Below are 24096 nucleotides of genomic sequence, written 5' to 3' on the forward strand. Positions count from 1 at the left end.
TCCACAGATAATTACAGGGTTGCAGAGTTTAGCAGTACTAGCAAAAATCAAGGATAGCTTTAAATTTCTTATACATTTAGGGAACAGTATTAATGATCAGCACTAGACTTAGTTAAAGCAGACAGATATAAGCCAGTTTTTTTAAAAGACAGAGAGAGAGAGAATTTTTTAATATTTATTTTTTAGTTTTTCGGTGGACACAACATCTTTATTTTATTTTTATGTGGTGCTGAGGATCGAACCCAGCGCCTCGCACATGCCAGGCAAGCGCGCTACCGCTTGAGCCACATCCTCAGCCCCTATAAGCCAGTTTTTAAAAATTTTTTAAAAATTTTTGTAGTTGTAAGTCGACACAATGCCTTTATTTTTCTTAATATTAAAAAAAAAAGAATGTAACTGGGAACTTTTCTTTCAGTCACTTGGCTCTTGGTCCAAGGTCATCACAATCTGCTATTGAAACACAAAAAGAATTAGTAGAAAACATATTATCTTCATAACAGTCAACACAATAATCTGGATTATTATTACCTTGCCAAACACTCATCAGAAGATTTTTAATCTTTTCCCAATTTTATTGGGACGCATTGTTTTTGGCCATAGTAACAGACATTTTCATTGCCATGGCATTTAGGCCTCTCCATAAACCATAGAGCAAAGGGCTCACGCACATTATTCATTACATTGTCTTCTAGAACATCATTACTTAGTTCTCATCCTTCCATCAGCACTTATCTGACCATGAAGGAAGTTGGATGTAATTTAAGTCAAACATTAAGAAAATCCATACATTGTAAGTTTTAAGACATAGCTACAAAGGCCAAAATTGAACAAGCAAGGAATAATATTTAAAGTAGTCACTTTAGGGATTATGAGACCAGTAGTTTGTCTAGGTCTGGTTAATAGACATACCTGCTTCAAAGCCTGAATATTAACTTCAGCATATTATAGTTCTGAAATATTAGCTGGCAATAATTAATGAGGCAATGAGTTGTATTCTTATAGGCTACAGGATATTTATCATTTTTTCTCTTCACTCTCATATTTAAGGAGTTAATTAGGTCTGTCAGTAATACAAATACCCTTGGAAAAATTTATTTTAATAATCTTTCCAACAATTGTCCATAAAGGTAAATGTAGTCTTAGTCACTAAAGTCCAGCATAATTGGCTGGCTTGGGTTTTCTATCTGCTGTCTAGCATAAATTTCTGTCACTGGTGTGGTCAATTTGTTGCTCCGCTATTTGGCTACCTCAGTCCCGAAAGCTGGTGATAACTGGCTGGTGACAAACCTCAAGTCAATGTCCAGTAGCTCAGTTTCTTTTTGGAATGTACACAACTATTATAGGGATAGGGTTTGAGTGGGGCATGCCTGTCAATCTACATAAGCAAGATAATATCCATAAGCCAATCATCTTCTGCCTAGTGTAACCATACTGTGAGTAAACTCTATATGCTCGTAGCTGTTAGTTGCAACTGAAGGCTTTTCTAACATTTTCTCCTCTTCTATTAATTTTATTGTCAAAGGAGAACCCTGATGAGAAAATAAAGGAAAAGAAAGAGCATAAAAAAAATGAGAACCAATAAACAGAAAAGCATCCAGACATGGCCCATTCCTGTAGCTGCATTTGTTTCCTGCTGTGGTGAGCAGGCAGTCATTGTTGACTAGGTTTCTGTCACTAGGGATCTGATCTGAGCTGGATGTGGGGAGCAAAGCAACCATGGGGCAGGAGACCTCTCTCAGAAGGGGAGAAGAATTAGGCCTTTGCACCAGTGGGGGGGTGAGGTTCTTTGCCTCACCTCTGTTGGCCCCCAAATTTTCTCCTGATGGCCCCTCTGCGACTGTGCCTGTCTTAGGTTGTCCCTCCCTTGAGGAATCTTACCCGTCACTGGCTAACCAGCCATTCTCCGGGGCCAAACAGGGTGATGTGGAGTGTGCATGGCATCGTCCCCAAGAGGGCTCTCTGTCTCCTTGATAGATAATGCCCCCGTGGCCTCCACGCCAGCATTTACCCTAGGATCAGCAAACTCAGGTTCCGCCCATGCTAGGCAAGCACTCTACCGCTGAGCAACAATCCTAGCCCCCAAAAAATCTTTTATAAAGATTTATAAAAACAAGTATAAAAAATCCACAAAAGCGCGCTTTCCATGGAGAGGACTCAACTCAACAACATAGCCCATCAATCATCTTAATAACTATATTTATTTAGAGTCTCTACAATTATACCCAATATTAAAAATTTTAACATCACAGATTTTCCTTTTGTCTAATTCACTTACTTTCTACAATTCTGCCCACAATACTCTGCAATCCTAAGCATGCTTAACTTCTGGAGAGAACTTTCAACTTCACTAACTTTCTTTAATATTTAAATTGGAGTCCCCTTAGGAGCCAGCATTTGTCTCTTTTGTCCCCGGCGGCTTAAAGACCTTTCGGCCCACGTTGGACGCCAATTGCAGGGTTTCTGTTCTCGCAACTAAAAGGCTCAGGGGTCACTCTAGTTAAACTGGGCTAACTGGGCTGCACGAAATAACCACACAAGAGACACAAATACCTTTTTCTTTGGGGTTGCTGTGGCGGCTCCTCTGACCTTAAGGGTCCGCAGAGAGAGAGAGAGAGAGAGAGCACGCGCTGACCCCTTTTATTGAGGAGAAGCTATTCAAATGAGGCAAGGGGTCAGGTTTCAGGGGGCTGAGTCTATCTTCATGATGTCCACTGTCAGCAGGTTGACTGACCCCTGGGTAGGCCACACCCAAGGGCACAGTAAGAGGAGGGGACACACACAAGGCACTTCCATGGAAGATTCTATCCTAAACAGGGCAAGGGGTTATATTACAAAGGAACAGGTGAGCATAACTTCACCCATGGGGCTGTAGCAAGACACACCCATTTCTGTGACTCAGCGCCTCAGCACCCAGCTGGGGAGTGTAACTCAGTCACCCATAAGGTTGGCCTCCCACATTATTTTTATTTATTTATTTTTATGTGGTGCTGAGAGCGAACCCAGTGCCTCACCCACACTAGGTGAGCGCTCTACCACTGAGCCATAACCCCAGCCCCATAAGCCAGTTTTTCAAATGGAAGTTGGCCCTTTTATGCCAGATGCAACTTATAAAAGATAACACTTATTGGTTAAGCCTATATAAACTTTCACATTATAAACTTTTACAGAACATTTAGATAAGGCTCAGACAAACATATTTCATTTCAGATATATATATATATATATTTACATATGTTTAGGTTATTCATGAAAATCAAGCCTGGTCAAAATTTTAAGTTATCTGTTTCTCTGACAAAGAAAAATCCTAAAAGCAATGGACATCACACTTTAATAAATATTTTATAGCTCTACTACACAGAAGATATATGACAAAGCTGACTCCATTCACATTTTAAACAACTGTCCAGAAGAGAATTAATGCCTTTTTCTTAATGTGCACCCACTCGCCCCAAGGGCAAGCTATTTCCTCCTAAAACAAATATTGGTTAAGATAACATTGATCACCTTTCTCAAGGTCCCTTTGGCCTAAAATGACTTTACTCACTTCTAGAAGGCTTATGACAGAGCAGGTTCTGTTTTCTTTTCCTGAGAGGCACTTGCAAATGAAGTTGTTGCTTTTTGGGTGAGAACGTTATCTATACATTTAATTTACCCAACAAATTTTATCCCAGAAGAGGGATCACAGTCTGGCATATAATAAAAACTGAGCATTAATCTCTTTTTTCCTTCCATTTTGCACTCAAGGGGTTGGAGCATAGGGTATTGTTGTTTGGCCAGTCTCCCTTATCATCATCAACTTTAAGTGGGTCCCCCACTGTTAGTTGTACCCAGAGGCTCTCTCTTTATATAAGTATGTATCTAGGGCCCTCTGTCCAATGAAGGTCACATTGACCATACAGAGATTATTAGGGACTTCTCTCTGCAGATATCAGCAGGGCCATGACACAAGCATTTGCATATGTGTGGATTCTTGGAGGCCCCTGTCTTTTAGCTCTATGTGCAACAGGCAGGGCTATGCCCAGAAGTGTCCCCTATCTGAATGGGAAATCCTGTCAGGTCTTAAAAGGGGAGAGAATTTTTTATCACTGGGTTGTAATTTAATAGTATTGGAACCCATTGACCTGTTCTTTGTGTCTGGCAGCTTTCATCTCCCACCTCCATTAAGATAACCTAGTTAGGGTTGGGTTGTGGTTCAGTGGTAGAGCACTTGCCTAGCATGTGTGAAGCATTGGGTTCGATTCGCAGCATCACATAAAAATAAATAAAGGTCCATCAACAGCTATAAATAAATAAATAAAGGCTATTAATCATCAGACAATGAGTGTGATGGGCCCCAGATACGTTTGTTTGTTTGTTTGTTTTTTCAAATGTAAAGGCAACTCTGTGAGGTTAAGCATTCCAGTTCACTCCTCTGTCCCAAAGTGGTGGGAAAATGGAAATGGGGATGAACCCAAATGGAAGTTACAAAAAATTCAGACGTAAGGACTAAAAGCACACAGCCAAATAGAAAGTCATGAGCCAATACAATAGCTTTGGTACCTTCTCAATATTTGTACAGCATAGATTCCAACAATTAGCCCTTCATTTTTTTTTTTTGTACAAGATTTTATTAAATGTCTTTAAAGAGTGTGGGAGGCCATCCTTGCATGTGATTTGAGTTACCTCCCTGGCTGGGTGAGAGGTTCTTAGGCACAGCTGTGTCAGAGCTTTCTCCACCTTTTTCGGGTCGGAGGGCTTGTCCATGCAGAGGTGTGTCTGGCCACTGCCCCAGAGACCCAATCATCGCCCCTGACCTTGGGATGCTGCCCCCCTTAATCTTCATTGGATGGGATTTTCCCCAGAATTTTTTTTTCCTTCAATAAAAGTCCACTCCCTGGCGTGTTCTCTCTCGCTCACGGGCCTCTTCAGTAAACCTCGTTACCATAATAGGTGGCTGGAGACTGGAGCTAGGAGGAGCCGTCCTGGACATGGTTTAAAGGTAATTAGAATGTCTCTTTAATTCAAAACCCCCTAGTGGTTTCTCACGTCTTGAACCTTCATTCATGAAGCCTACGCAGGTCATGGGCTAAAAAAGAGCAACATCCAGACTCCAGATACAGCTGCCAAGGAGACCCTCTTATGCTCTCATATCATGAACTGCAAAATGACCCTGAGGATAGTCAAAGAAGCTCTCAACACACATGAGCTTGGGCTGGGGATGTGGCTCAAGCGGTAGCGTGCTCGCCTGGCATGTGTGCGGCCCGGGTTCGACAAAGATGTTGTGTCCACTAAAAAATAAATATTAAAATATTCTTTCTCTGTCTTTAAAAAAAAATTAACACATATGGGCTTTCCTGGAATCATATCAACAATGGCAGCATCACCAGATTTCAAGAATTTAGGACCATCTTCTAGCTTCTTACCAGAAGGGCAATCAATGTTTTCTTTCTTTTTTTTTTGCAATGGGTTTGCTGCCAGAACACAGGCAGAAGCTGCTGAGATGGGAAAGGGTTTCTTCACGAATGCCGGGTCTTGGATAAACTGAAATCTGAGTGTGAGTGTGGTATCACCATTGACATCTCCCTATAGAAATTTGAAACTAGCAAGTATTAAGTGACTATCATTGATGCCCCAGGACACACAGACTTTATCAAATACATGATTAGAGGCACATCTCAGGCTGGCTGTGCTGTACTGATTATTGCCACTGGTGTTGATGAATTTGACCTGGTATCTATCTCCAAGAATGGACAGACCTGTAAGCATGCCCTTCTGGCCTACACACTAGGTGTGAAACAACTAATTGTTGGTGTTAACAAAATGGATTCCATGGAGCCATCCTACTGTCAGAAGAGATACAAGGAAATCATTAAGGAAGTTAGTACCTACATTAAGAAAATTGGCTATAACCTTGACACACAGTAGCATTTGTGTCAATTTCTGGTTAGAATAGTGAAAACATGTTGGAGCCAAGTTATAATATGCCTTGGTTCAAGAGATGGATTCCCCAATTGTCTGCTTTGCCAAAAACCTGGTATGTTTTAGGTATAGATATTAAAGATTGTTTTTTTTCAATTCCAATTCATCCTGAGGATAGTCCACGTTTTGCATTTACTATCCCTGCACTGAATCATGAAGGTCCTGATCGGAGATATGAATGGAAAGTACTCCCTCAAGAGATGGCTAACAGCCCAACTATGTGTCGAATTTATGTTAACAAAGCAATCCAGCCACTTAGAAATCAAAATCCTGAACTTCAAATATTTCACTATATGGATGATGTATTGTTAGCACACAAAGACAAAAACTCATTGCTAGAATGTTATGCCACACTTACAAACTTATTAAAAAATTTTAATCTAGAGATAGCAATAGATAAAGTACAATTAAATTTTCCAATTAATTATTTAGGAGTTCTATTATCCTCAACCATGGTCTGTCCACCAAAAATTCAAATACGAGTAGATCAACTCAAATCACTTAACGACTTTCAAAAGTTATTAGGAGACATAAATTGGATAAGGCCTTATCTAGGCATACCAACAGAAGAGTTGGGACCTTTATTTGATATCCTAAAAGATCCATCAGATTCAAATTCACCCCAAATGTTAATGCCTGAAGCAAGAAAGGCATTAAAAATCATTGAAACATATATGGAAAATACATATTTGGATAGAATTGATATAAGTTTGCCTTTATTATTTATTGTACTACCAACAAAAAATATTCCTACAGGAGTATTTTGGCAAGAAGGTCCATTATTGTGGATACATTTATCTTATTCTCCTAACACTATTCTTACTAGGTATCCTGAGGCTGTAGGACAATTAATACTCAAAGGAATAAAAGCAGCAAAGGGAGTGTTTGGAATTTCTCCCAATAAAATTATTACTCCATATACTATGGATCAAATTGATGAGTTAGCTAATGAGTTAAATACTCGGGCAATAATCATGTGCAAATCTAATGTTTCATTTGATAATCACTTACCATCTAATCCTTTATTATCTTTTCTTTTTAAGATAGAGTGAGAGAGGGAGAGAGAGAGAGAGAGAGAGAGAGAGAGAGAGAATTTTAATATTTATTTTTTAGTTATCGGCAGACACAACATCTTTGTTTGTATGTGGTGCTGAGACTCCAACCCGGGCCGCACGCATGCCAGGCGAGCGCGCTACCGCTTGAGCCACATCCCCAGCCCCCTTTATTATCTTTTTGGTCTTCTCATCCAGCGCACTACCGCTTGAGCCACATCCCCAGCCCCCTTTATTATCTTTTTGGTCTTCTCATCCTGTAGTTTTTCCAAAAATGACAAGAAAAACACCTATCATGAATGCTCCAAATATATTCACTGATGGGTCAAATAATGGCACAGCAGCAATAGTTACACCTGATCAAACTTTTACATTTTTAGTACCCAAACAATCAGCTCAAAAGGTAGAGCTTAATGCAGTATTACAAGCTTTTGTGATGTTTAAAGATTCTGTATTTAATTTATTTTCTGATAGTCAGTATATAGTTAATGCTATAGTATCCCTTGAAGATGCTGGTAGGATTTCCCCTTCCTCTACTGTTTTTGTTTTCCACTATACAAAGTCTAATCTGGGACAGAAAAGATCCATTCTTTATAGGACATATCAGGGCACATACAGGATTGCTTGGAGCCCTTAGTTTGGGCAATGATTTAGTAGATAAAACTACACATGACATACATATTTTCTCTACACTAGGAGAAGCTACAAATTTTCATAAAAGGTTCCATGTCAATGCTAATACTTTACAAAAGCGTTTAAAAATAACTAAGGAACAAGCTAGACAAATAATAAAACAATGTCAAAATTGTGTGACCTTTTTACCACAAATTAATCTTGGAGTCAATCCTAGAGGACTGATACCTAACCATATTTGGCAGATGGACGTCACACACTTGCCAGAATTTGGAAAATTAAAATATTTGCATGTTACAGTTGATACTTCTTCCGGATTTTTGATGGGTTCCCTTCAAGCCAGAGAAAAAACTAAAGATATTATAGCTCATTGCTTACAAAATTTTGCCACTGTGGGCGTTCCAAAACAGTTAAAAACAGATAATGCCCCTGGCTATACCTCTACCTCTTTTAAACAATTTTGCTCATCATTTGGCATTACTCACATAACAGGAATTCCATACAATCCACAGGGACAAGGCATAGTTGAAAGAGCTCATCAAACTATTAAAATGTATTTATTAAAGCAAAAAGAGGGAATTGGAAAAGGGTATATATCCCCCAAAGATAAACTTAAAATAACCCTTTTTACTCTAAACTTTTTAAATTTGGATTCATCAGGGCTTAGTGCTGCGGAAAGGCATATGTATCCAAAAAATGTACATAAAAGCCCAAGGTACTTTGGAAGGATATTCTAATAGGACAATGGAAAGGTCCTGACCCAGTGATTGTCTGGAGTTGGGGTTCTGTTTGTGTGTTTCCACAGGGAGAACAGCCGCCGATTTGGATTCCAGAGAGACTAACCAAAGCGATTTCTACAGACCCAAAAGAAGATGATTTGACTCAAATCCATAACAGCTGATATCCAGAGCTCCAGCTTGGCTATTCTTGTGTGATTCTCCCACACCTGGAGGCTAATGAATAATCAACACCATTAAGGCCTATTTCAAATGTAAAAAACCTTGAGGCTTGCTTGTGGGAATACCTTCAGACCCATATGCAAGTTACAGGAAAAAGGATGGGATATCCAAAGAAGAGTCAAACCCAGGTGGTAACCAGGATGCTTTTTTCTTTTTTTTTTTTTTTAAGAAAGATCTTTTTATTTTTATTTTTTTAAAGAGAGAGAGAGAGAGAGAGAGAGAGAGAGAGAGAGAATTTTTTTTAATATTTATTTTTCTTTTTTAGTTATTGGCGGACACAACATCTTTGTTTGTATGTGGTGCTGAGGATCGAACCCGGGCCGCACGCATGCCAGGCGAGCGCGCTACCACTTGAGCCACATCCCCAGCCCCAGGATGCTTTTTTCAATATCTATTTTATTATTGCCTTTTCCCACATCATGAAGTTCTATTTTATTGTTTGAGCTCATAGAGACATAGGTTAATGTTTTGCTGATCAGTTCTATTTTTTGACTGTGGAGTTTTTAAACATTGCAATGGAGATTTCACCTGTGAAATGCTACAAGGCCTTTCTATTATATCATGTGTTGTATGTATTGTGTTATGTGTGCACACTTGTGTTTTGTGTTGTATGTCTGTATGTGTGTATGTCATATATCATATATGAGGAGTGCTCATGAAAAAATGGATCCAAATATGTTTTTTATTCACGTGATTTAAATGGTTTAATTTAAATTGGGTAAACAGCTGTTGAGGATTGTTTTAATATGTGAACAAAAAAGGAGGTTAACAGATCTGTTTGTTTACTTTCACCTTTCCTTTTCATTATATTTAATAATTCTGTTCAGGATAATGTAAATTGTTCAGAAAATTGTTTTTCTTAGTACCTGTTGGAATGTTACATATATATATATATATATTTTAGCCATCATTGCCAGAATTCCTATCTTCATCTCAGTGCTGGTGATGACAAAGATAAAACCAAACTACAGCTTCTATGATAGCTATTATAACAAACTGTATAAACTGATGCATCAATGAATAATAACTCAACAAGTAATGCTCAATCAAGGAGTCAATTTACTTTGGGAGGAAATGGACATATTGATGGATTCCTCTGCTTTGAACTGCTTGCAGAACTTGCCTGGACTAGGTATCACTTGTATGCATTGGGAACTATCTGTTGGTGCAGCAAATTGTGGTAGTGCTGGTGTATCTTTGCAAATGGTGTCATCGGTGGTACAATTTTTCCAAAAAGAGCCATCATTTGGCTTGGTGTCATGGCATTTTGCATCCTCCTCCCTTCTGCTAGTGATGGTCTAAATTTGGGGGCCAACAGAGGCGAGGCAAAGAACCTCACCCCCCCACTGGCACCAAGGCCAAATTTGGGGGCCAACAGAGGTGAGGCAAAGAACCTCACCCCCCACTGGTGCATAGGCCTATCCACAAGTATGGCTATATGCTGGACTGATAGTCAGTGACAGGTAAGATCCAATTGCAATGGTACCAACCTAAGACAGGAGGCTGACGCCTTGAGGTCAGCTCATCCGATGAAGGGTAACAACCATATGTTGTATTGGACAACCTAAGACAGGCACGGTCCCTAAGCCACATTGCTTATTGTTTAATTAAACAGAAGGGGGGAGATGTTGAGGGCCACAGCCGAGTCAGGATGATGCATGGCATTTTTGCCAGAAGTAGTGGTTGAGAGGTGATGCCAGTGAGCCATTAAGATGATGACTTTTGAGTTTCTCACGGAGTTCCCATTGAGTTCTGGTTGAGCTCTTGCGGGGATTCCTGAAGAGTTTGCATTGGTTGGTGAAGTTCCGGTGGTGGGAGTTCCGATTGGTGTGTGGTATGTTCCTAGAGGAGACTCGTGGGTGGCGTTCGGGAGAGTTCCCGGGGAGGGTGCTGGTGGAGTTTGGAAATAAAGTTTGTTCCTGCTTGAGTGGCTCGTGATTTGTGCCCAGCCAGACTGCAGCAGCCTTGGGCCAGGCTGAGAAGCAATACTTGGACAGTCAGCACTGGATTGAAATCATTAAAAAAATTTTTTTTAAATCCTTTTTTGGTGAGGATTTTATACTTGCACATTAGAGGCAGCAACTTTTTGCATCCAATTTAGTGTTTGACTGTTTAGACTCATAATGTAATTGCATACATGCCTGTACATGCAGAATCTTTCACTTATTTTATCTGACAGATCAACTCCAACTGCAAGATTGTATAACAATTCAGAAAGCCATTCAAAGACCAGATTGTTACAGTAAAACATCATCTTTTTTTTAGACAGGTTTATATCCACAGGTGGCCCATTCCACAGGATCTTCACCAAGAAACAATCTATAGGATCAACACAGAATCGCTCACATCTTAAAAGGCCAGAAACAGATACAAATTAAAAAAAACATAGAGGCAGACAAATAGAGAGGATTCCCCAAATTATGGCTGACAGATAGGAACCTTTAAAACAGACAGACCACATAGGGGAAAATCTCCCCAAGTTCCCAACTCCCATTTAACAGTGATGCCACAGATGTCTTCACGGAGAGGGACCACATGCTCCTACAAGGGGAACCAGATGTGTAAAATCAACCGTCTCGGTGTGCACATCTGGGGAGCTTACAGATTGGCCAAGGTGTTGTGACTTCACTGCATTGACTTTACATTTTCTCAAAGTAGACCAAGATGGAGCAATCCATACCGTGCAGGGAAGGAAGGTAGGAATTCCCTGAAGCAAAAGGGATTTTGGCAGCTGCTGGGACAGTTCCTCAGTCCTTCCGTTTACTCACAGGGATAGCTCCGCTGGTTTGACCCAAGGCAACACTGTCTTCTAACTTTCCTGCAGTCAGCTTTCAAAAATTTTGCCTTGGGGTGGGGGGTGGGGTGGGGGGCTGGGTTGTGGCTCAGCGGTAGAGCGCTCACTTTGTGCGAGGTACTAGGTTTGATCCTCAGCACCACATAAAAATAGAGAAATAAAGGTATTGTGTCCAACTATAACTAAAAATATTTTTTAAAAATTTGCCTTACATCCCCAGCAGAGAAGTGCACTTGCTTGGAGTGCCAGGCCTTCCCAAGAAAGCCAGAGTGGGGGCTGCTCTCAGGTCCCATCTGGGTGCCAATTTTGTTACTGAATGCTTGGCCCTTGTCCCCAATGCCAAGTCATGCCAATTTAATAATGAAGACATGGTTTTGAGAAAAAAGGAAAACGAAGGTTTATTGCTTTGCTAGCAAAGGAGAAACACAGGGAGTGTGCTCCAGTCCCAGATTCTGTGGTTCCATCCATCAAGGAAAACAGAGGGCTTTTAAAGAAGCTCTTCAAGGGTTGCATTCCAGGTGTGCTCTGGTAGGGGGTCACAGGGTGCCCTGATGGCATGTTAGATATTCACTTCTTAGATCCTCTGGCAAATATCTCCTTCCTGTGGTGGGTGTGTTCAAGAAAAAGATAACTAAGGGAAGAAAACACCATATCCCTAATCTTGTTGGGGAGATGGCGAGGGGAGAAGAGAGAAAAAAAAACAAAAAACATGTCTGCTGCAGTCTGGCTGGGCACAATCAGGAGCCACTTGTCCAAAGAAACTAACTTTATTTTTAGAACCACACACGCCAAACAAAACAGCTCCTCAGGAAAAACCCTCAGAGCCCCAACTGCCACCACCGGCTTCCCACAAGCCTCTCTCTCAACCACAAGCCTCACCACCTCCCCCCATCCTCCTGCTCTTGAGGCCGATTGGCTGGGTCGTGTGGGCGGAGCCAAAAAAGTCCCCCAATGAGCAGCTCCGTGGTCTGAAAGGGCAGGGAAACAGCCCAATGAGCATCACCGCAGAGGAGCCAATCAGCTAGATGTTGCTGGGGCCGCTGTGAGCCAATCATCAGCCGGCAGCTGGAAGTTTGCTGGCAGCTGGAAGTTCGCTGGGGCCCCTTCGACTGTGGCTCTCAACATCTCCCCCTCTCTGTTTAAACAACAAGCATGTGGCTTAGGGACCGTGCCTGCCTCAGGTTGCCCAATAGTACATATGGTCCTTACCTGTTAGGTTGGTACCATTGCAATTGGATCTTACCCATCACTGACTACCGGTCCAGTATACAACCACACCTGTGGATAGGTCTTTGTACCAGCAGGGGGGTGAGGTTCTTTGCCTCACCTCTGTTGGCCCCCAAATTTTAGCTGAACGATTATGACAAGCAGAAGGGAGGAAGATACACCAAGCCAATTGACGGCTCCTTTCGGAAAAATTGTACCACCGATGACATCATCAGCAAAAATACCCCAACACTACCACAAGTCACTGCACCAACAGATAGTTCACAATGCATACAGGTGAGTTCACAATGTGTCCAGGCAAGTTCTGCAAGCAGTTCAATGATGGCTATTGCAGAAGCTGTAGATTGGTTTTATCTTTGACTTTACCAGCACTGGGATGAAGATAGGAATTCTGGCAATAATGGCTAAAGAAAAAATTATGTAACATTCCAGAAGGCACTAAAAGAAAACAATTTTCTTAACAATTTACATTATCTTTAAGAGAATTATTAAATATAATGAAAAGGAAAGGTGAAAGTAAACAAACAGATCTGTTAACCTCCTTTTTTGTTCACATATTAAAACAATCCTCAACAGTTGTTTACCCAATTTAAACCATTTAAATCACATGAATAAAAAATATATATATATTTGGATCCATTTTTTCATGAGCGCTCATCATATATGATATATGGACATACGTACATTCAAACATATAACACAAAACACAAGTCTGCACACATAATATAATATATACAACACATAAATAGTAAAGGCCTTATAACTTTTTATAGGTGAAATCTCCATTGCAATGTTTAAAAACACTATAGTCAAAAAATAGAACTGATCAGCAAAACATTAACCTAGGTCTGTATGAGCTCAAAAAACAAAATAGAATGTGGGAAAGGGCAATAATAAAATAGATATTGAAAAAAGCATCCTGTTTCTATCGCAGATGTAAGGATAGCCAAACTGGAGTTTTGGATATCAGCTGTTATGGACTTGAGTCAAATCATCTTCTTTTTGGTCTGTAGAAATCACTTTAGTTAATCTCTCTGGAATCCAAATCGGCTGCTGTTCTCCCTGTGGAAACACACAAACAGGCCTCCGACTCCAGACAATCACTGGGTCAGGACCTTGGTTAATCTCTCTGGAATCCAAATCAGCTGCTGTTCTCCCTGTGGAAACACATAAACAGACCCCCGACTCCAGACAGTCACTGGGTCAGGACCTTGGTTAATCTCTCTGGAATCCAAATCGGCTGCTGTTCTCCCTGTGAAAACACACAAACAGACCCCTGACTCCAGACAATTACTGGGTCAGGACCTTTCCATTGTCCTGTTAGAATATCCTTCCAAAGTACCTTGGGCTTATGCACATTTTTTGGGACTCATATGCCTTTCCGCAGCACTAAGTCCTGATGAATCCAAATTTTAAAAGTTTAGAGTAAAAAGGGTTATTTTTTAAAGTTTATCTTTGGGGAATATATACCCCTTCCCAATTCTGTCTTTTTGCTTTAATAAGTACATTTTAATAGTTTGATGAGCTCTTTCAACTATGCCTTGTCCCTGTGGATTGTATGGGATTCCTGCTATATGAGTAATGCCAAATGATGAGCAAAATTGTTTAAAAGAGGTAGAAGTATAACCAGGGGCATTATCTGTTTTTAACTGTTTTGGAACGCCCACAGTGGCAAAATTTTGTAAGCAATGAGCTATAACATCTTTAGTTTTTTCTCCGGCATGAAGGGAGCCCATCAAAAATCCGGAAGAAGTATCAACTGTAACATGCAAATATTTTAATTTTCCAAATTCTGGCAAGTGTGTGACGTCCATCTGCCAAATATGGTTAGGTATCAGTCCTCTAGGATTGACTCCAAGATTAACTTGTGGTAAAAAGGTCACACAATTTTGACATTGTTTTATTATTTGTCTAGCTTGTTCCTTAGTTATTTTAAAACGCTTTTGTAAAGTATTAGCATTGACATGGAACTTTTTATGAAAATTTATAGCTTCTTCTAGTGTAGAGAAAGTATGTATGTCATGTGTAGTTTTATCTGCTAAATCATTGCCCAAACTAAGGGCTCCAGGCACTCCTGTATGTGCCCTGATATGTCCTATAAAGAATGGATCTTTTCTGTCCCAGATTAGACTTTGTATAGTGGAAAGCAAAGAGAAAACAGTAGAGGAAGGGGAATTCCTACCAGCATCTTCAAGGGATACTATAGCGTTAACTATATACTGACTATCGGAAAATAAATTAAATACAGAATCTTTAAACATCACAAAAGCTTGTAATACTGCATTAAGCTCTACCTTTTGAGCTGATTGTTTGGGTACTAAAAATGTAAAAGTTTGATCAGGTGTAACTATTGCTGCTGTGCCATTATTTGACCCATCAGTGAATATATTTGGAGCATTCATGATACGTGTTTTTCTTGTAATTTTTGGAAAAATTACAGGATGCGATGACCAAAAAGACAATAAAGGATTAGATGGTAAGTGGTTATCAAATGAAACATTAGATTTGCACATGATTATTGCCCAAGTATTTAACTCATTAGCTAACTCATCAATTTGATTCATAGTATATGGAGTAATAATTTTATTGGGAGAAATTCCAAACACTCCCTTTGCTGCTTTTATTCCTTTGAGTATTAATTGTCCTACAGCTTCAGGATACCTAGTAAGAATAGTGTTAGGGGAATAAGATAAATGATTCCATAATAATGGACCTTCTTGCCAAAATACTCCTGTAGGAATATTTTTTGTTGGTAGTACAATAAATAATAAAGGCAAACTTATATCAATTCTATCCAAATACATATTTTCCATATATGTTTCAATGATTTTTAATGCCTTTCTTGCTTCAGGCGTTAACATTTGGGGTGCATTTGGATCTGATGGACCTTTTAGGATATCTAATAAAGGTCCCAACTCTCCTGTTGGTATACCTAGATAAGGCCTTATCCAATTTATGTCTCCTAATAACTTTTGAAAGTCATTAATTGATTTGAGTTGATCTACTCGTATTTGAATTTTTGGTGGACGGACCATGGTTGAGGATAATAGAACTCCTAAATAATTAATTGGAAAATTTAATTGTACTTTATCTATTGCTATCTCTAGATTATAATTTTTTAATAAATTTGTAAGTGTGGCATAACATTCTAGCAATGTGTTTTATCTTTGTGTGCTAATAATACATCATCCATATAGTGAAATATTTGTAGTTCAGGATTTTGATTTCTAAGTGGCTGGATTACTTTGTTAACATAAATTTGACACATAGTTGGGCTGTTTGCCATCCCTTGAGGGAGTACTTTCCATTCATATCTCTGATCAGGACCTTCATGATTCAGTGCAGGGATAGTAAATGCAAAACGTGGAGTATCCTCAGGATGAATTGGAATTGAAAAAAAACAATCTTTAATATCTATAACTAAAACATACCAGGTTTTTGGCAAAGCAGACAATTGAGGAATCCCCGATTGAGCAGGTCCCGTAATAACCATCTCATTATTAATGGCTCTTAAATCTTGCAATAATCTCCATTTACCAGATTTCTTTTTGATGACAAAAATGGGAGTATTATGGGGAGATACAGAAGGTTGTATATGTCCTTCCGCTAATTGTTGTTTGACCAGGTCATGGGCTGCTTGTATCTTTTCTTTAGTCAGGGGCCACTGAGGAACCCATACTGGTCTTTCTGATTTCCAAGTAATTTTTATTGTCTCAGTGGCCCTTTCTGAAAATCCAACCCATGTCTGTCTGTTCCTTGATCTATTTATATTGGTGTTGCTATACTTTGTTCTTGTTTTTCTAATCTTTTTTGTTTCCTAAAACCTTGTCTAGTCATAATAGTGGGTGCATTTTGGTTGATGTTATTTGTTAATGTCAAACCTAATTGATCTAGGACATGTCTTCCCCATAAATTTACGGGAAGATGATCCAATACATATGGCTGTATAGTTCCTTCACATCCTTCAGGATCCTTCCAATCTAATACCATTGCACTTCTATGGGGATTAGTCGCCACTCCTAGGCCTCGAAGCGTTTGAGTGGCTTGTTGTAATGGCCAGTGTTTTGGCCATTCTTGACGAGAGATGATGCTAAGTTCTGCACCTGTATCCAGTAGCCCATTAAATTCATGTCCTTGAATATTTAGTTTTAGCATTGGGCGAGAATCTAAATTTAAAGAAAGCATAGCCCAATCTACACCTGTGGAGCCTAATCCCTTGGAACCTCTTTCTACAGTACGACTGGAAAATTTATCATGTAGGCTGGGTATTATTAGTAACTGTGCTATTCTATCTCCTGGTGAAATTACTGATATACCCTTTGGAGAACTGGCTATAATTTTTATTTCACCTTCATAATCGGGATCAATTACCCCAGGACTTATCAGAAGTCCTTTTAGAGTAGAAGAGCTGCGTCCCAATAATAAGCCTACTGTTCCTTTGGGAAGAGGTTCTTTTACCCCTGTGGGAATGATTTGAACTCCCATCTCTGGAGTTAGTACTGCTCTGGCGGAGGCGCAGATGTCCAACCCTTCGCTCCCTCTGGTTTGTCTGATGAGGGATCTGATGGACAATGTGTCCTGGGCACTACCCTGATGGGGTTGCTGGGTTCCTCCAGTGCTTCGTATATTTGTGGTTTTGGGCCCCGGAACATTGGGCCCCCCTGTCCATTTTTTGGCAACGGAGCCCGATGCCTTTCTCCACAATATCATTGAAAAACACCTGGTCCTTGTTCATTTTTTGATAATGGAGTACCCTCTATGGTGGTTTGAGAACGGCATTCATTAGCCCAATGTCTCCCTCTACAGCATTGTGGGCAAATACCTGGTATTCTACTCCTTTGATACCTAGTTTTGTTAAACCCTCCTCCTATGGGGCAATTCCTTTTAAAATGTCCTGTTTGTTCACAATTGTAGCATGTTCTTGGCCTGGCATCTAAAGCCTGTTTTACTGCAGCTGCCACAATTTGCCCTTATTCATTAATGTCTCTGGAATCTAAAGCCTGTTTTACTGCAGCTGCCACGACTTGCTGTTGTTCATTAATGTCTCTACATAATTTAATATATGTGTTTAAATCTTCATGTTTCCATGGTCTAATGATATCTCTGCACCAACGATTCGCTTGCTCATAAGCCAGTTGTCTTAGTAATGGCATTGCTTGTTCTGTATTCCCAAAAACTCTGGTAGCTGTTTGAATAAGCCTATCTACAAATTCAGCATAAGGTTCATTAGCTCCTTGTATTACCTTAGATAATTGACCTTGTAAACCTCCATGTCCTTGTAAAGTCTTCCATGCCTTAATTGCATCTACAGCAATTTGTGCGCATACACGAGGATCATATGCAATTTGTTGCTGCTGATCCTCATAAGGTCGCTTTCCTAACAACATATCTAGATTTCTCTGAGGATAACCAGCTGCTGCATTTCGCCTAGCCGTCTCCTTGCAAAATTCCTCATTGGCAACCTTCCATAACAGGTATTGTCCTCCATTTAGCACAGCTTTACACATATTAGCCCAATCTTCTGGCGTCATGTTCAAGTTGTTAATGGATTCGACCATGCTTACAGTGAAGGGTGCTTGAGGACCATAGGTTGTTACAGCCCCTTTTAGCTGCTTCACTGTTTTGAAATTTAAAGCATGGTAAACTCGCTGCCCTCCTGCCTCAAATACAGGGCATGTTAATATTTGAGATCTTGTCTCAGGATCCCAACTATCAACTGCGGGGGTTGGGGGCCTCCCAGCATATGGAGGTGGCCTTGTTAGTTGGACACTTACGTCCTCTGGTGATAGAAAGGTGTTAGTAGCAGTCTCCTGTTGTAACTTTCCCCCTGATGGCTTTTTCTGTTTTACACTTTCTTTCTCTGTCTGACTAGCTTGAGAGGCCTTCTCTTTTACTTGAATTTTTTCCTCTGTCTGACTAGTTCGAGAGACCTTCTCTTTTACTGGAATCTTTTCCTCTGACTAGCTTGAGAGACCTTCTCTTTTACTTGAATCAATATGTCTTCTCCTTCCTCTACCATTGTCTGAATTGAAGGCTTTGGACTAAGCAAACAAGATACAAACATCCACAATGGCAATGTGCCAACTGGCAGAGTCCCTGGGCTTTTCTTTTCTATTCTTTTTAAATCTTCACCATGATGGTTCCATTGTGATATATTTAACAACTCCTCCTTAAAAAGCCATGGGCTACATTTTTGTATTGTATCAACGTATGCCCTGACTGCTCTTGATTTTACTGGGATGCCTCCTTCCTCTAACAATTTACTTAACACTCTTTCGGTTTGTTTTTTATACTAATTTCTGATCCCATATTTCTACTATAATACAACCCAACAAGATAACACCAAACAAAACCGAGATAGAATGAAATAAAAATGGAACAACAAAAAATCATTATAGCCTTTCTCCCTATCTGTTCCTCAGATGCAAATAGTTTTTCCTCAGATGTGAGCGGTTTTTCTTCTGTCTCACTCATCTCCAGGGACAGGCAACTTAAAACAAAAGTGAAGCAAAACAAAAGAGGAATCTTAAAATGGCTCCCCATCCTCTCGCCCTGCCCTCAGGGGCAAGCATTTTACCTTATCACTCACCCTCAGTCGTTCCCCGTGGGAGCCACCAAATGCCGCAGTCTGGCTGGGCACAATCAGGAGCCACTTGTCCAAAGAAACTAACTTTATTTTTAGAACCACACACGCCAAACAAAACAGCTCCTCAGGAAAAACCCTCAGAGCCCCAACTGCCACCACCGGCTTCCCACAAGCCTCTCTCTCAACCACAAGCCTCACCACCTCCCCCCATCCTCCTGCTCTTGAGGCCGATTGGCTGGGTCGCGTGGGCGGAGCCAAAAAAGTCCCCCAATGAGCAGCCCCGTGGTCTGAAAGGGCAGGGAAGCAGCCCAATGAGCATCACTGCAGAGGAGCCAATCAGCTAGATGTTGCTGGGGCCACTGTGAGCCAATCATCAGCTGGCAGTCTGAAAGGGCGGGGAAACAGCTCAATGAGCATCTCCAATGAGCATCACCGCAGAGGAGCCAATCAGCTAGATGTTGCTGGGGCTGCTGTGAGCCAATCATCAGCCGGCAGCTGGAAGTTTGCTGGCAGCTGGAAGTTTGCTGGGGCCCCTTCGGCTGTGGCTCTCAACACATGTCCTTTTAAAAATAAGCCTCAGAGCAACTAAGGCTGTATTCAAAAGGCAAACCACTGCTTTGGCCCCTTCTGATGATGGGAAAAGGCCAATATAGTCTATCTGCCATTGTTGAAGAGGGACATCATCTGCCCCTTAGTGGCCATTCATTTGTCATGGGTAGTGCTGAGAGCAGGCAAGACAGTTCTGGTAGACAGCAACAACATCAGATATATTTATGGGCCACCCTCAGCGTGTCACAGTTATCCACATAATCTTTTGACCTAAGTGCTTTAATTTACCACGTAGACAATTGGCAATTTTTTCTGCAGGGGTCTCCTAGCAGCTTACCTTTTCAGTTGGTCAGCTTCATCATATCCTGGAAATTGGAAAGGGCAACAAACAGTCACATGGTACATTGTGACAAATTTGGTTTGACTACAACACCATATATTCTCCCATAGCAGCTTTCCCTACAGAAGCCTGCCATCAATCATCTGCCATTGTTGCCACTTTGTGCGTTCTCTATGTACGGCCCAGCTGTCAGTGCAGAGAGTTAACGGCCCACTTTCCTGAGCAAGAACCATCCATACTGTTCACAATCCATCCCACTGGCTGCTGTGTCCTTGTCCTTTGTCAATTAGAGCCTCAGTCCCTGGGTGATAGGTTACAGCTCTCCACTCTGGGGGGGTTACATTTTCCTGATCCAACAGTGTACCAGGTTGACTCTGGGGGTATTGGAGGATGGCCTTCTTATACAGGTGAAGGGAGTAAAGGTATGTTTTCTGGCATGTCATCTTTTTTTGCTACATAGGTGACTGGTCCCAGGAACTGTCAGAGTTCTAAGCTGAGAGGTGAAGTATTGTCTATTCTTTATTGTTGAAGGTATTCACCCCATTTCATAGCGGGTGCTACCTGAGCTATCCCTGATTGTAGGGCCTTGACCACTGTTGTGGTCACAACCTTGAATTCTGCTTCTCTGGTGATGGACTCTATGGAAAGAAGGAGAGCATAAGTGGCACACAGTTGTTTTCTAAGCTTTAACATTCCTCTGTGCCCTTCCATAACTGTGATCAAAATCCAATGGGGTCTTATGTACCTTAATCCATAAAAGCTATCTGGAGTTACACAAATGGTAAGCTCAGTAGATTTTGATGTGACTAGTGTCCCAAGGGCTTGTGCCTGTTTTATTGTTCATTTGGCTTTATTAAATGCCTAAGTATGCTGGTAAGTCCAGTTCCATACTGTACCCTCTACACAAATTATATATAGGTGTTGAGAGCAGGCCAGGCTCTGCTCCGAATTACTCTTTGATGTGTAGAATAAAGCAGTTTTCAGGCTATGCCAAAACCTGAGTTACTCCCTTTTAGTACATGTGCCAAGGTAGAACTGTTTGTACAGTAAACAGCCACCATCCTCCTGGCACTAACATAGGTAGTGATAACTTACACATGCCAATGTATCAAACTAAATCAAGGAGCACCCTGACAAGCGGACGTCCCAAATCATATCAGGAACACCAGACACGGGAGCTTATAAAACCTCACCAGATGAGAACCACTCACTCAAGACCCATAAAAGGAGGATCCCCTTGAGACTGAATATGGTGGCATCTTGAGCCCCATCTTAATCACCTGGTCACTCTTCATGAGCCTTACTCAGTAAAATCACCATAGTGACAAATCTCTGATTTCCTATCCTCATCAATCTTCATTCTCCTCCCTGTGATGACCACATATAGCCATTCCCAGCTGACGCACCAAACTGACACTGTAAAACTGTCATCCATCTAAACCCTTTGCTTTGGACAACTCTGTGAAACTGGTTTATTAAAATCCTTATCTGACCACGTATAGTGACTTTTTGTATTTCTCCTTTTGCCTGTACTCTGTAACCTTGTGGTCGCTTGAACCCTTTCTTAAACTTCCTGTGACCTATTTAGATACCATTGTGTGAAGTATGTGTGTCTTGAATGTTATAGATATTAGAAAGTTTAGAACAAAAGGACTTGGGTTTGCCCAGTTTATCATTACCAGGTTACCCACAAGTATTCAGTGAACCGATGCTGATGAAAGTGGGATAGATAGCCTGTGAGCTTACTGTTATTTAGTAAACTCTGACATTGTGGAAAGACAAAAGTGTTTGGTTGTTATGTTAATGACATAGCAGGTTCACGACAATAGGGGTTGTAATAACTGAGCCAAATGAAGGATCAAAGCCCTCCAGTAACCCAGTAGTCCCACAAATTCTTTTATTTTTTTAACTTGTTTTAATTAGTTACACATGACAGTACAATGATCTTGACATATCATACATTTGAATCAGATGGGATATAATTTCTCATTTTTCTGAGTGTACAGGTTGCTGAATTATATTGGTCATGCAGTCACATATGTTTGCCTTACTGTATTGGGAAGTGGAAATGCCTGAACTTTATTACAACCTGAGGTATATAACTTTTGTCTTACTTGACCAGTCAATATCCAAGAATTTTTTTTTCCTTTTGTATCAGGGATTGAACCCAGGGACACTTAACCACTGAGCCATATCCCCAGCCTTTTTTTGTATTTTATAGAGAGACAGGGTCTTGCTGAGTTGCTTAGGGCTTCACCAATTAGCTATGGCCCTGAACTTTGTCAAGGTTTATGGTCCGTCTTTGCAAATGAGTCAAAGAATGGGGGTAGCCTTGGTGAGCACTGAAAAAGGATCAGATATGATCATTATGTGAACATTTTCACTAGTGAAGGTTTGTTATCATACCAGGACACAAGATGGGGGAATGGAAATATCCTGAAGTAACACTGAAAACATCCATTGTGGGCCTTCCTATATGAAGGCAAATGAGGTTTTACTCTCAAGAACTTTATCTATGATAAAGAAGGGTAGCACAATCCAGCACGCAGTGATATGTTCCCAATTGTGTACTACCTCTTCTAGAATATTGACTATATTGGGAACAGCTGCATAAAGTGGAGGGATCACCTTATTTAATTTTCTACACCCTGCCGTCATAAAACCAAGTTCTATCCTGCTTTTTAAAAAAAAATTTTTTTGTAGTTGTAGACGGACATCATGCCTTTATTTTGTTACATTTTTATGTGGTGCTAAGAAACTAACCAAGTGCCTTACACATGGCTAGGCAACTGCTCTAGCGACTGAGCTACAGCCCCAACCCCCATCCTACTTTCTTATTGGCCACAGAGGAGAGTTAAAAGAGCTGTGGATTGGGTAAATTATGTTTACTTTAGCCAATTTGTATATGGGCTCTGATGTCTCTGATAGTTACCAGCTAGTGGATATTGATTGTTTAGTGCGACAATTTGGCAGGATCACAGGTAAAACCTCGAGGGGGTATTCAGCATGCCCTCTCAATATTGGCTTTACAGCTGACATATGCTTAAATGGAACTTCCCTATGGTGGCTTGCAGGCATTTACCCCACAAGCTATCAACACCTATTATATATTCAGGAACACTGATAGAGGGTGGGTGACCCATGTCCAAGCTGCAGAGTCAGCATTTTGGCTTGGACTCTCACTGTTTACCACCTGTATCCATCAACAGCAGTTAACCTGCCTGAGAATTTATCAGGATTACCATATGTCAATGTTCACTTAGCTCCAATGTTCATTGATGCTCTTTATTTAAGAGAGAGAGAGAGAATTTTTAAAATATTTTTTAGTTTTCGGCGGACACAACATCTTTGTTTGTATGTGGTGCTGAGGATCGAACCTGGGTCGCACGCATGTCAGGCAAGCACGCTACCGCTTGAGCTACAACCCCAGCCCCGCTCTCTAAATTTTTGGAAGACCAAAGTATTGCCAGTTTTATATATAGCCTCCAGTCCAAAGACATGGCTTGGGTCCCTGAATCTTGACCTTTTCCATAGTCATTCATACCCAAGGGCTCAAAGACTTCTCAGGAGTAGTCAAGGGCTCTGCTTTCATTACATCTCCTAATAGGAGAAGCTTGTGTCTCTCTTTTTTACAGTAGGAATCCATTCTACCTTTCTGATTGCCTCCCCTTGTGTCTCCTTATTGAGAGGTAAAGGCTGGAACCTTGTCCTTTGGCAATTGTTTTCACAACTGTACCAGGGTGGGATTAGGTTGTCTATTTTCCTTTCATCTACTCCTGCTGATAGTAATTCTACCCACATCTGTCTATTGGAGACTCTGTGAGGTGCCAATTTGGGCTGGGTTTTACGGACTCCTACTTTCTGTCACAATCTTTCTGTCTTTCCTAGATCTGCTTTATCACATGCTACTTGCTGGAGGGCTGCCCTACTAACAGGGATAGATAGTATTGACATGAGGGCACCATAACTGGATGGCAGGGCTGCATGTGACACTGCAT

Source organism: Marmota monax, unplaced genomic scaffold, assembly GCF_021218885.2.
Source record: "Marmota monax isolate L192 unplaced genomic scaffold, Marmota_monax_Labrador192_F-V1.1 WCK01_AAM20220418_F8-fsc00068, whole genome shotgun sequence".
In the NCBI taxonomy this organism is placed as follows: domain Eukaryota; kingdom Metazoa; phylum Chordata; class Mammalia; order Rodentia; family Sciuridae; genus Marmota; species Marmota monax.